Genomic DNA, 10,214 nt, shown 5'->3' on the forward strand with positions numbered 1-10,214 from the left:
CAATTAATTATGGTAATTGTGTAATTTCTTTTGTTGCAGGTTGTGAGGTTTATGGGGGTAAAGGGTGGGAAGTAATTTATTTTTAATGAATTAATAATAAGTTAATATTAATTAATTATTTGAAAGTTAAATATGGATACTAATTAATTTTAAGTGTGGGTTGTGGGGTTTATAGGTGTAAAAGGTGGGAAGTAATGTATGTTTAATTAACTAATAATTTGATCATTAATATTAGGTAGATATTAATATTCAATTAGGGTAATTGTTTTTTTTTTGTGGGTTTTGTCTTTTATAGGGGTGAAGGGTGGGGAGTAAATACATTTTACTTACTTTATATTTAGTTGGTAAATACTTTCGTTTTATAATTGAAAAGAAGTTTTAAATGTGTAATTATTATTTTTACTGTTTAATTTTAACTTTGGGTTGTGGGGTTTATAGGGGTAATGGGTTGGAAGTAATTTATTTTTGATTGATTAATAGTTTGTTGTTGATTGATGTTAATTAATTGATTGAAAATTAATTGTGGGACTTGTGTAACTAATTTTAGGTGCGGGCTGTGGGGTTTATAGGGGTAAATGGTGGGAAGTAATTTATGTTGAATTAATAATTAGTTGTTAATTAATATTAATTAATTAATTTAAAATTAAATATGGAAATTATGTAATTAATTTTAGGTATGTGTTGTGGGGTTTATAGGTGTAAAGGATGGGAAATAATGTATGTTTAATTAATTAATAATTTGTGGATCATTAATATTAAGTAATTAATTGATATTTAATTAGGGTAATTGTGTATATGTTTGTGTGGGTTTAACTTTTATCGGGGTAACGGGTGGGGAGTAAATACATTTTACTTACTTTATAATTAGTTGGTAAATACTTTAGTTTTGTAATTGCAAATACGTTTTAATTTTCGCTTTGGGTTGTGGGGATTATAGGGGTAAAGTGTGGGAAATAAAATGAGTTTTAATTTTTATTTTTAATTAATAATATTTCTTTAATTGGTAATTAATTATGATAAATATGGGAGTACATTATTTTTTTAATTTAGATGTGGGTTGTGAATTGTGTGGTGTTGCAGGGTAGGAAATGAAAAAAATGAAATGTATGTAATAATGAATGTTTTTGTTTTTAATTATTTTCTAATTAAAAATATTTATTTGTTCTAATATTAATGTTTATTTTGTTTTATATAATATTTGAAGGTATATGCCATATGCATTTAACATGATAATTTGTTTTTTTAATTATATTAAATATACCTACATTTAAATTTTTAACATATTTATATATGTTTGTATTTATTTTGTTTTTTAAATATTTTGTTGTTAATATTTTGTTTGTTTTTAATTTTGAACTGACTGGAGTGGGAATATTAATTGCTACCCCTTTGCGATACAAAACTTGCAATACTGTTGTTCTGATTGGAGTGGGATTGGTAAATTCTACCTCTCAGATATCCAAAACTCTCCCGACTGTTGCACTCATTGGAGTGGGACTAGTCATTTTTACCCCTCCGTAACCCAACACTTTCCCTACTGCTACCCTTATTGGAGAGGGAATAGTAATTTGTACCTCTCCACTATCCAACAATATCCCTATTGTTGCACTCACTGGAGTGGGAATAGGAATGTTTACCCCTCCACTATCCAACACTTTCCCTACTGATGCACTGACTGGAGTGGGAATAGTAAATGTTATTCCTCCGCTATCCAACACTTTCTCTACTATTGCACTCTAACCTGCAATACTGCTTGGGTTGCTCTTATATTTCCGAAAAACCATCTCCTTGGTCTTGTCTAATTGTCAGCATGTATGATCCAATTGTTGGGTTTGTGTTTGAGGGTGTGTTTCTTGGGTCTGGTAGGAAGGTTGACCAGCATGGGGCTAAAATGCAGTCCTGTTTTAGGTCACGATTGACAGGTATTTGGCTTGTGAATGTTTTTGCTTTTCCTATCTTGATCCGGACCCACGTGCATAACAAAGAGAGATAATTGCTTTAAGTAAAGGAGTGGATGATATTCTACTATTTGTAAGCTTAACCCAAGCTTAACCCAGAGTTTATTTCTCTCCACTCTGGCCAAGGCTGCAGAGTGGTCTATAAAACATGTGACGAGAGGTGAGCGGGAACAAAGAAAGAAACAGTGAACCATGTAAGACAAGGCAACTATATTTTCTATAGTAAATGCTTTTTATTCAAATCCTGTTTAATTAAAAGGAATTCGATTTTCTAATTATGCACAGTCCTCTAATTTATATAGTAGGGTCTGTTCCTCAACATCTAGTTGTGCAATTAGTCAATAGTTCATTGGATCTGTATTTACACCCTTTCTGTAGATCAGGATTAAGATGGACCCTCTCCAAGACTGGGGCACCTGGGTGGTTTGTGGACGCTCCTGATAGAGAGGTGTTAAATGGTCCATTAAAATGTCTGTGTCAGTTCTAACAAGAGAGCTTGGCAAGCCATTGGGGCCAGGCTTGCCATTTTCTCTGATGGTTTTAAGAACTTTATGAACATTGCTTTAATTTATCGTGTTGATTTAATTTTTGTAGCTCTGAGTTGTCAAATTTGAATCTTTGCGTTCGTGGGGGCAAATACCCTGTGTGCCTGAATTGAGGTAAAGCCTACAGACGTGCTCTGTGCACTTTACTCTAGAATCACAATTCCCTCTGTCACAGTTATTATTTATTGTGCAAAATTCATTTTTGTGGGAACTGAGGTATTGAATTCAGACCCATGTTTTTGTGGGTGCAATTGCCCTGTATGTTTGAGTCGGTGTAAAGCCTATGGACATGCTCATTATGCCTTACTGTAGAGACACCATTCCCCCTGTCATAGAATTTGCTACTTAATGAATGAATTGATGTATTAGAAAATGTAGCTAATTATTATGCCCCAGCAAGGTGTAAACACATATCCATTCTAGTTCCATGTGTTATCTTTGCCGACCAAAGTAGCTTGGGTTAAGCTTTTTCCATACTCCTTAAATGCAGTTCCTCAGTGACGTTTGTTTTGTACTTGTTGTAAATTCGGATGCTGATCTTAAGACTGATGTTCTTTTTCGTCTCAACAGTATGCCATGGGTATTCAACTAACCTTGTCTTCTTTGTTATTGCTAATTTATAGAACCCTTTCACCCTTACGCCATGATATACTGAGTCTAATATTATTTTCCAATTTAAGTAAAGCTGTGGCCCAAGGGGAAGCATATATTCTCCACCCCCCCCCCCGATGAGGTACCCAGTGACTTTAGATGCTTGTTGGTCAGATGCTCTAGTTGAAATTGGATTTTGTATGGGAAATGGTCACTTTAGAGGCATTCTATTACATTGAAGACCTTATATGACTGAAGTGAAAGGTTGCTCAGAAAGGTGTAGCCCAAAGTAGATATTCCTCTAAAAATGCCTGGGGCTTTATAAGAGAACGCTTTAAACAATTGAAAAGCTTGTAGTGAAGTGAGGTTGTAAGTGTGTAAATAATTACTTGTAAGGTAGTCTGTGTAAGTTGGCTGTGAAACAGTTAATTGATTACCCACGTTAGTCATTTTAAAGGGCTGCTAATCTACAAATGAGCCAAGCAAGTGTCTCACAGAAACTTTTTGCTGTTACAATTGGGACAGTCCAATGGAGGTTTAGGTAGAAATTGATATGTAGAGTTGGTATGACTGCTTGAAGCGAGGAGCTGCTTATGTTGAGAACAGTTGTCTCCACCTTTATTCTTCTTGTTTCATGCTACTCTGCTATCAGGAGCGATGTCCCTGTTCATGTTTCTTACAGGCAAACTATGTTACTACTTTTATGAATATTGAGAGCTTTCGGTTGACTACGAATATGCTTAAGACTGGCGATGTTCCATGATATTACTGTGCAGACACGCCTGTACCATGTCTTTCTTGCATTCTTGTGGGCTATGTTAGGATAGCCATAATTGCATTGTGACATTGACCATTTGTTTAAATTAGATAGTATATAATTTGCTTTGTTATTGTAACATCGATGAACCATATGCATGAATAGTTTTTGCCAACTAACATATAAACTACACAATATGCTGAAACAGAAATGACACACTAGGAAATATGAACAATTGAACAGTCTACTAAGCTGTTGTGACTGCTCAGTGAACTCCAGGCTCACTGTTAACAAAATTAGATGTTCTGGAGTCTGAAGTCTGTCAAGTAGTATAAGTGAGACATATGTAATGTAGGTAAAGTGATATAAGTAATGTGGTATGAGCGCTATAAAGTAAGGTATGCAAGTTACATGATGTGAGTGATGTGATATAAATTATGTAATGTAAGTGATGTGATACATCGGTATACATCGTTATTTGATGTGAGAAATGTGATGTGAATGATTTAATTTGATTTATGTAATGGAATTTGTTGTGTTATTAGTGGTGTGATACAATGTTCTTCCATATAATCGATGTGTAAATGATTTAAGGATTAAACATGAGTAACCTTAATTGATTGATTTGAGATAAATGCTATTTATGATGTCATGGGAATTGATGAGGTGCGAGTAATGTGATACAATGTTATATGCATAAGTCATGGAGTGATTACATGTGAATGAGCTGATGTGAATAATAGTCTTTGTGCATTTGTGTATGGCTCGGTTTTCATTTGAAACCGATATGCATTTTTTGGCCTGACTACAAGACTACAAACAGATTTAGTTGTCTGGCACACATCATGTCACCACTCAACATCAACCAACACAACTGCTAGTTGCCACATGAAATGCATATATAATTCTTGTAGTTACTTTTATCAACATCAGAAAGATAAAAAGCATACAAGAATTAATATTTTTAATAGTGTTATCCTCGGGAGCCAGTGGGATTGCTCGAAATAAATATAATATTTTCGGAAAGACGTTCATTTTAAGATAATTCCCTCTACCAAGGATTGATAAATGGAGATTATTTACCCTTAAGAGGTCCTTTTTAATATTTTTAATCAGGGGATCATAATTAGGTTGGTTAATTTATTTTACCTTAGGGGATATACAGACTCCGAGATATGTGGCATGGGTCACCCTACATGGGCCTTCATACAGCATATTTTCTGTACATAAGACCATTGTCTTGTCCCTGTTAAGGGAATACCCTGAGTGAAAACCAAAGGTCTGGGTGTTCTGTTCGATCTCCTGAATTGCCTCAGCAGGGTTTGATGTTAATACCGCCACATCATCGGCGTAGGCTAGTATTTTAGTTTGGAATATGCCAACTGTTACAGGTTCTATTAAATTAGATGTAAGTAATTTTATGACGTATCCTAACCTGTGCAGCATGTGGGGCCAGAAAAATGAATATCGCCTCGTGACTCACAACCTTACAAAAGGAAAAGAAATACATTTTTAACAAAATGGTTCGTCACTGAACGCACTTAGGGAACAAAACTAACTTTTCCATGGGACTACCAACCCCAGCATGCTTTTATTTTGACAAGCACTCAGCGCAGCCGAATTAGGGGCTATTTATGAACTGTCAGCATGCTGTTATCCAATCAGCAAGAGGAAAGCTCCGTGAACTCCTTAAACAGCCTATGAGGAAGAGACAAGGATGTCTTGAAACGCGTCAGGCAATTTAAATAAATTGTGAAACACGAAGCGAGCTGTTACTTGTAAAGCCGGATGGAAGGCCAAACGTCGTGTGCGTCTTTGAAGCTGAGGCAATTTGTTGGAGAACATATATATATATATATATATATATAGTTAATATTCATTAAAAACAAAATGTTACACAAATGTTATAGTTGGGAAACTTACATTTGAAAAAGCTTTGAAATTCACTGAAAAATTAAACCTAGAAAATTCATTTAAAATCTAAGAAATTCACAAAAAATAACAGATGTTACATGGGATTTTATTTACGTACAGATTTGATATGCACAAAACCATAGAAATTCAGCAGTTAATATTACCTGGGCCAACTATAAACCATTTTTTTCATATATATATATATATAGTTAATATTCATTAAAAACAAAATGTTACACAAATGTTATAGTTGGGAAACTTACATTTGAAAAAGCTTTGAAATTCACAGAAAAAATTAAACCTAGAAAATTCATTTAAAATCTAAGAAATTCACAAAAAATAGCAAATGCTACATGGAATTTTATTTACGTACAGATTTGATATGCACAAAACCATAGAAATTCAGCAGTTAATATTACCTGGGCCAACTATAAACCATTTTTTTCATATATATATATATATAGTTAATATTCATTAAAAACAAAATGTTACACAAATGTTATAGTTGGGAAACTTACATTTGAAAAAGCTTTGAAATTCACAGAAAAAATTAAACCTAGAAAATTCATTTAAAATCTAAGAAATTCACAAAAAATAGCAAATGCTATATGGAATTTTATTTACGTACAGATTTTATATGCACAAAAACATAGAAATTCAGCAGTTAATATTACCTGGCCAACTATAAACCATTTATTTCATATATATATATATATATATATATATATTGCCAATAGGATTGCGGGTCTCTCTGCCACTTGTTGATGTCGGGCTCAAGTGAGGTCGCGAACCTCAAATACTTTTCCCAAAAACTTCCGTAAATCTTACAATTTCACGCTTGAAGAATTTGGGCTCAAGTTTGGCTTTCTGTGGATTTACGGACGTTTTGGTGAAAATATATATATATATGTATAGAAAGTCCATGAACTCATGGAGCGCCATCTTTACTTTAATGATGCCCCGGACCTATAACCCACGGTGATGGCAAGGCGGGAGGTGCGGATGTAAAAGCCTCTTTTTTGTCGAGAAATACGCTGCAGTCCTCAAAACCGGACTATGCTTCAAGCCAGCCTCAATTAGAGAGATGCAAAGAAGGATCGCTGACCGCAACACGGTGAAATGAACCAACTGCATTTTGGCGAGTTGCCGTCCCCACATGCTGAACTTTTCTAAGCGACTTCTCCCTAATGAAGCCCAGGTGTGCCAAGTTGTACTTCAGATGGGCCAATATATGAATACCTTCAGGACTGCAGTGTCAGTGGCGACATGAAAGGAACAGCATCTGATGAAAGCGAAAGCTGAAACGCGTCATGCTAAAGCCTTTTAATAAAGAAAACGTGCTTTTAATCCGTCGTGCCCCCTGGTCTACTTTTAAGGAAGGAAGCCTGCTTTTCATGTATATATATATATATATATATATATATATATATATATATATATATATATATATATATATATATATATATATATATATATTCACTGAAAAAACCATAGGTTTCAGGAGTTATATAGTTAGAAATTAGCTTTTAAAAAACCTTTGAAATTCACTCAAAAAACTATAAGTTTTAGTGGTGTTATAGTTAGCTGGACATTTTACTCATACAAAACCATTGAAATTGCTCCTATATAGTTAGTTGTACTAACTATATTTCGCGCACCCGCAATCCAATGCTGATGATGTCACATATTAGATCATTCATGACATGGTCAGTGACATCACTGATGACATCTCAAATGACATCACTGATGACATCACTGATGACATCATCCAGTGAATGTGGTTTGCTTCGTTATTTAAATATGCATTATATATATAGCAATTTGCATTGAAGAATAAGTGGATATATATAAATAAATATTTGGATGGAGGATTTAGTAGCAGTGTAATTGACTGTTTACTTGACCAATTTATAATGTCTCACTAAATATAGTGGATAGTGACTAAACTGTGTGAATATCTGTATCACTTTGTCAGTTGTTGTGTAAACTGATTCTACAGTTGGTTACTAGCTATGTGAAAGTCTATATTAGTTATTGATTAGTTAACTGAGTATTTGTATGGGAGTGTGAAAGTGTGTGTGGTTCGGTGGGGGATATGTGACTGTCCAAAGATGTGTGAATAGTTGATTCAGTAGATATAGGAAGTTAAAACTACATGTTCTAACAGTTGTTTGGGTGAGTGAATATCTTTATGGGTGTGGTGATGAGCAAATATATTTCTCAATGGTACAGGTCCAACAAACTAGAAAAATAAAAGGCAGTGTATGTGTCAGTTGTTGTATATAAATAAGTATGGATAACTGTATACTTGTAATAATGATTTTATAATTCACTAAGTATGACTTACTATCTAAATGAATAGAAGAAGTGGTGTTTGTATAAGTGTTTTGATAAGTAAATATGTAAGTATGATCCATTGTTTGCATAAGTGAGTAGGATGACTTCATATGTGAATAGGATGCGTGCTGTTGTTTAATGTCGATATAGATGTATAAGTATTTTTGATAGTGTTCTATTGTTCATTGACAGCATCTATGAGTGAATCCATAGGTAAGTGATTAGATGTGTGTATACATCTATGAATCACTGAGTGGATTTTTAGATACTTGTATTGCTGTGACAATGGATTTAAATACGATACTCTGTATTTTACAAAGAGTGATGAAAAATTGTAATAGTGTATGAAAAGGTGTATGTGATTGTCACGTGGATGATGTCATCAGTGATGTCATTTGAGATGTCATCAGTGATGTCACTGACCATGTCATGAATGATCTAATATGTGACATCATCAGCAGTGGATTGCGGGTGCGCGAAATATAGTTAGTACAACTAACTATATAGGAGCAATTTCAATGGTTTTGTATGAGTAAAATGTCCAGCTAACTATAACCCCACTAAAACTTATAGTTTTTGAGTGAATTTCAAAGGTTTTTTAAAAGCTAATTCCTAACTATATAACTCCTGAAACCTATGGTTTTTTCACTGAATTTCAAAGGTTTTTTTAAATGCTAATTCCTAACTATATAAGGCCTAAAACCTATGGTTTTTCCAGTGAATTTGCAAGGTTTTTTAAATGCTAATTCCTAACTATATAAGGCCTGAAACCTATGTTTTTTTCAGTGAATTTCAAAGGTTTTTTAAATGCTAATTCCTAACTATATAAGGCCTGAAACCTGTGTTTTTTTCAGTGAATTTGCAAGGTTTTTTTAAATGCTAATTCCTAACTATATAAGGCCTGAAACCTATGTTTTTTTCAGTGAATTTGCAAAGTTTTTTAAATGCTAATTCCTAACTATATAAGGCCTGAAACCTATGGTTTTTTCAGTGAATTCGCAAGGTTTTTTAAATGCTAATTCCTAACTATATAAGGCCTGAAACCATTGGTTTTTTCATTGAATTCGCAAGGTTTTTTAAATGCTAATTCTATTAGCGGATAACGTTTTTATATATTAAAACGTTTTTTAAATCTCAAATGCCTGCTTTGCTAACAGAGTTTTTAAGCACAGGCTCTTTTGTCTCAGGTGGCCATCTTGGGAGACTGCATATCAGAATTATTTTAATGAAATATAAGAGGATTTGAGAAGTCACTCAAAATGTGCCCTAATTTTTCTTTCTTCAGCACTAATCATAATTTCTATGGCAAAATGAACCCCCTCATTTTGTTCCTTTGCAAATTAAATGTTTTAAGTGTTAACACTTTATTCCAATCAAGATGACTTCAGGTGTGCCATACTTTTGTCATAAGTAAGACTGTTAGCGCTCTAGTTGTTCTTTAGAACACTCTGGGACATTCTGTCATTGGGCTATAGTTGGGATACATCTGGCTGATATTTGGGCTACATTTGTTTTTTTTGTCTCTGGTGGCCATCTTTGGGCTACATTGGGCTACATTTGGGCTCTAACATATATATAGCCCAATGTAGCCCAATATATATTTTTTCAAAGTTAATTTTCGTAAAAACCACTGGAGCTCATATCTTGAGACATAGCAAAGGCACGTCGGGCTACCAGTCCCTACAATTTTGCCAAGTTTGGTGGAAAACCATTCAGCCGTTCGGGCTAAAAGTGAGTCCAACCGCCCTATGGAAATTAACATGGGGAAAACACGTTTTGGGACCCCCCTTTTATCTCGGGCACCGCTTGACGAATCCCCCCCAAACTTTCAGGGAAGGACCGGAGCGCCACGAGGCAAAGTTAAGGAAAACTTCAGGAAGATTCCTCAACCGGCGCCAAAGTTATTCCCAATAGAATGTTGCGATTTCCCTATGGAAAACAATCCTAACTATTTATACCTACTGGCTATCGCCAGTAGGTAATATATATATATAGAGAGAGAGAGAGAGAGAGAGAGAGATAGATAGATAGATAGATAGATAGATAGATAGATAGATAGGATAGATAGATAGATAGATATAACGCTCCGCTGTCATACAACAGAAGGACCAG

Source organism: Lissotriton helveticus, chromosome 7 (genome assembly GCF_964261635.1).
Source record: "Lissotriton helveticus chromosome 7, aLisHel1.1, whole genome shotgun sequence".
In the NCBI taxonomy this organism is placed as follows: Eukaryota; Metazoa; Chordata; class Amphibia; order Caudata; family Salamandridae; genus Lissotriton; species Lissotriton helveticus.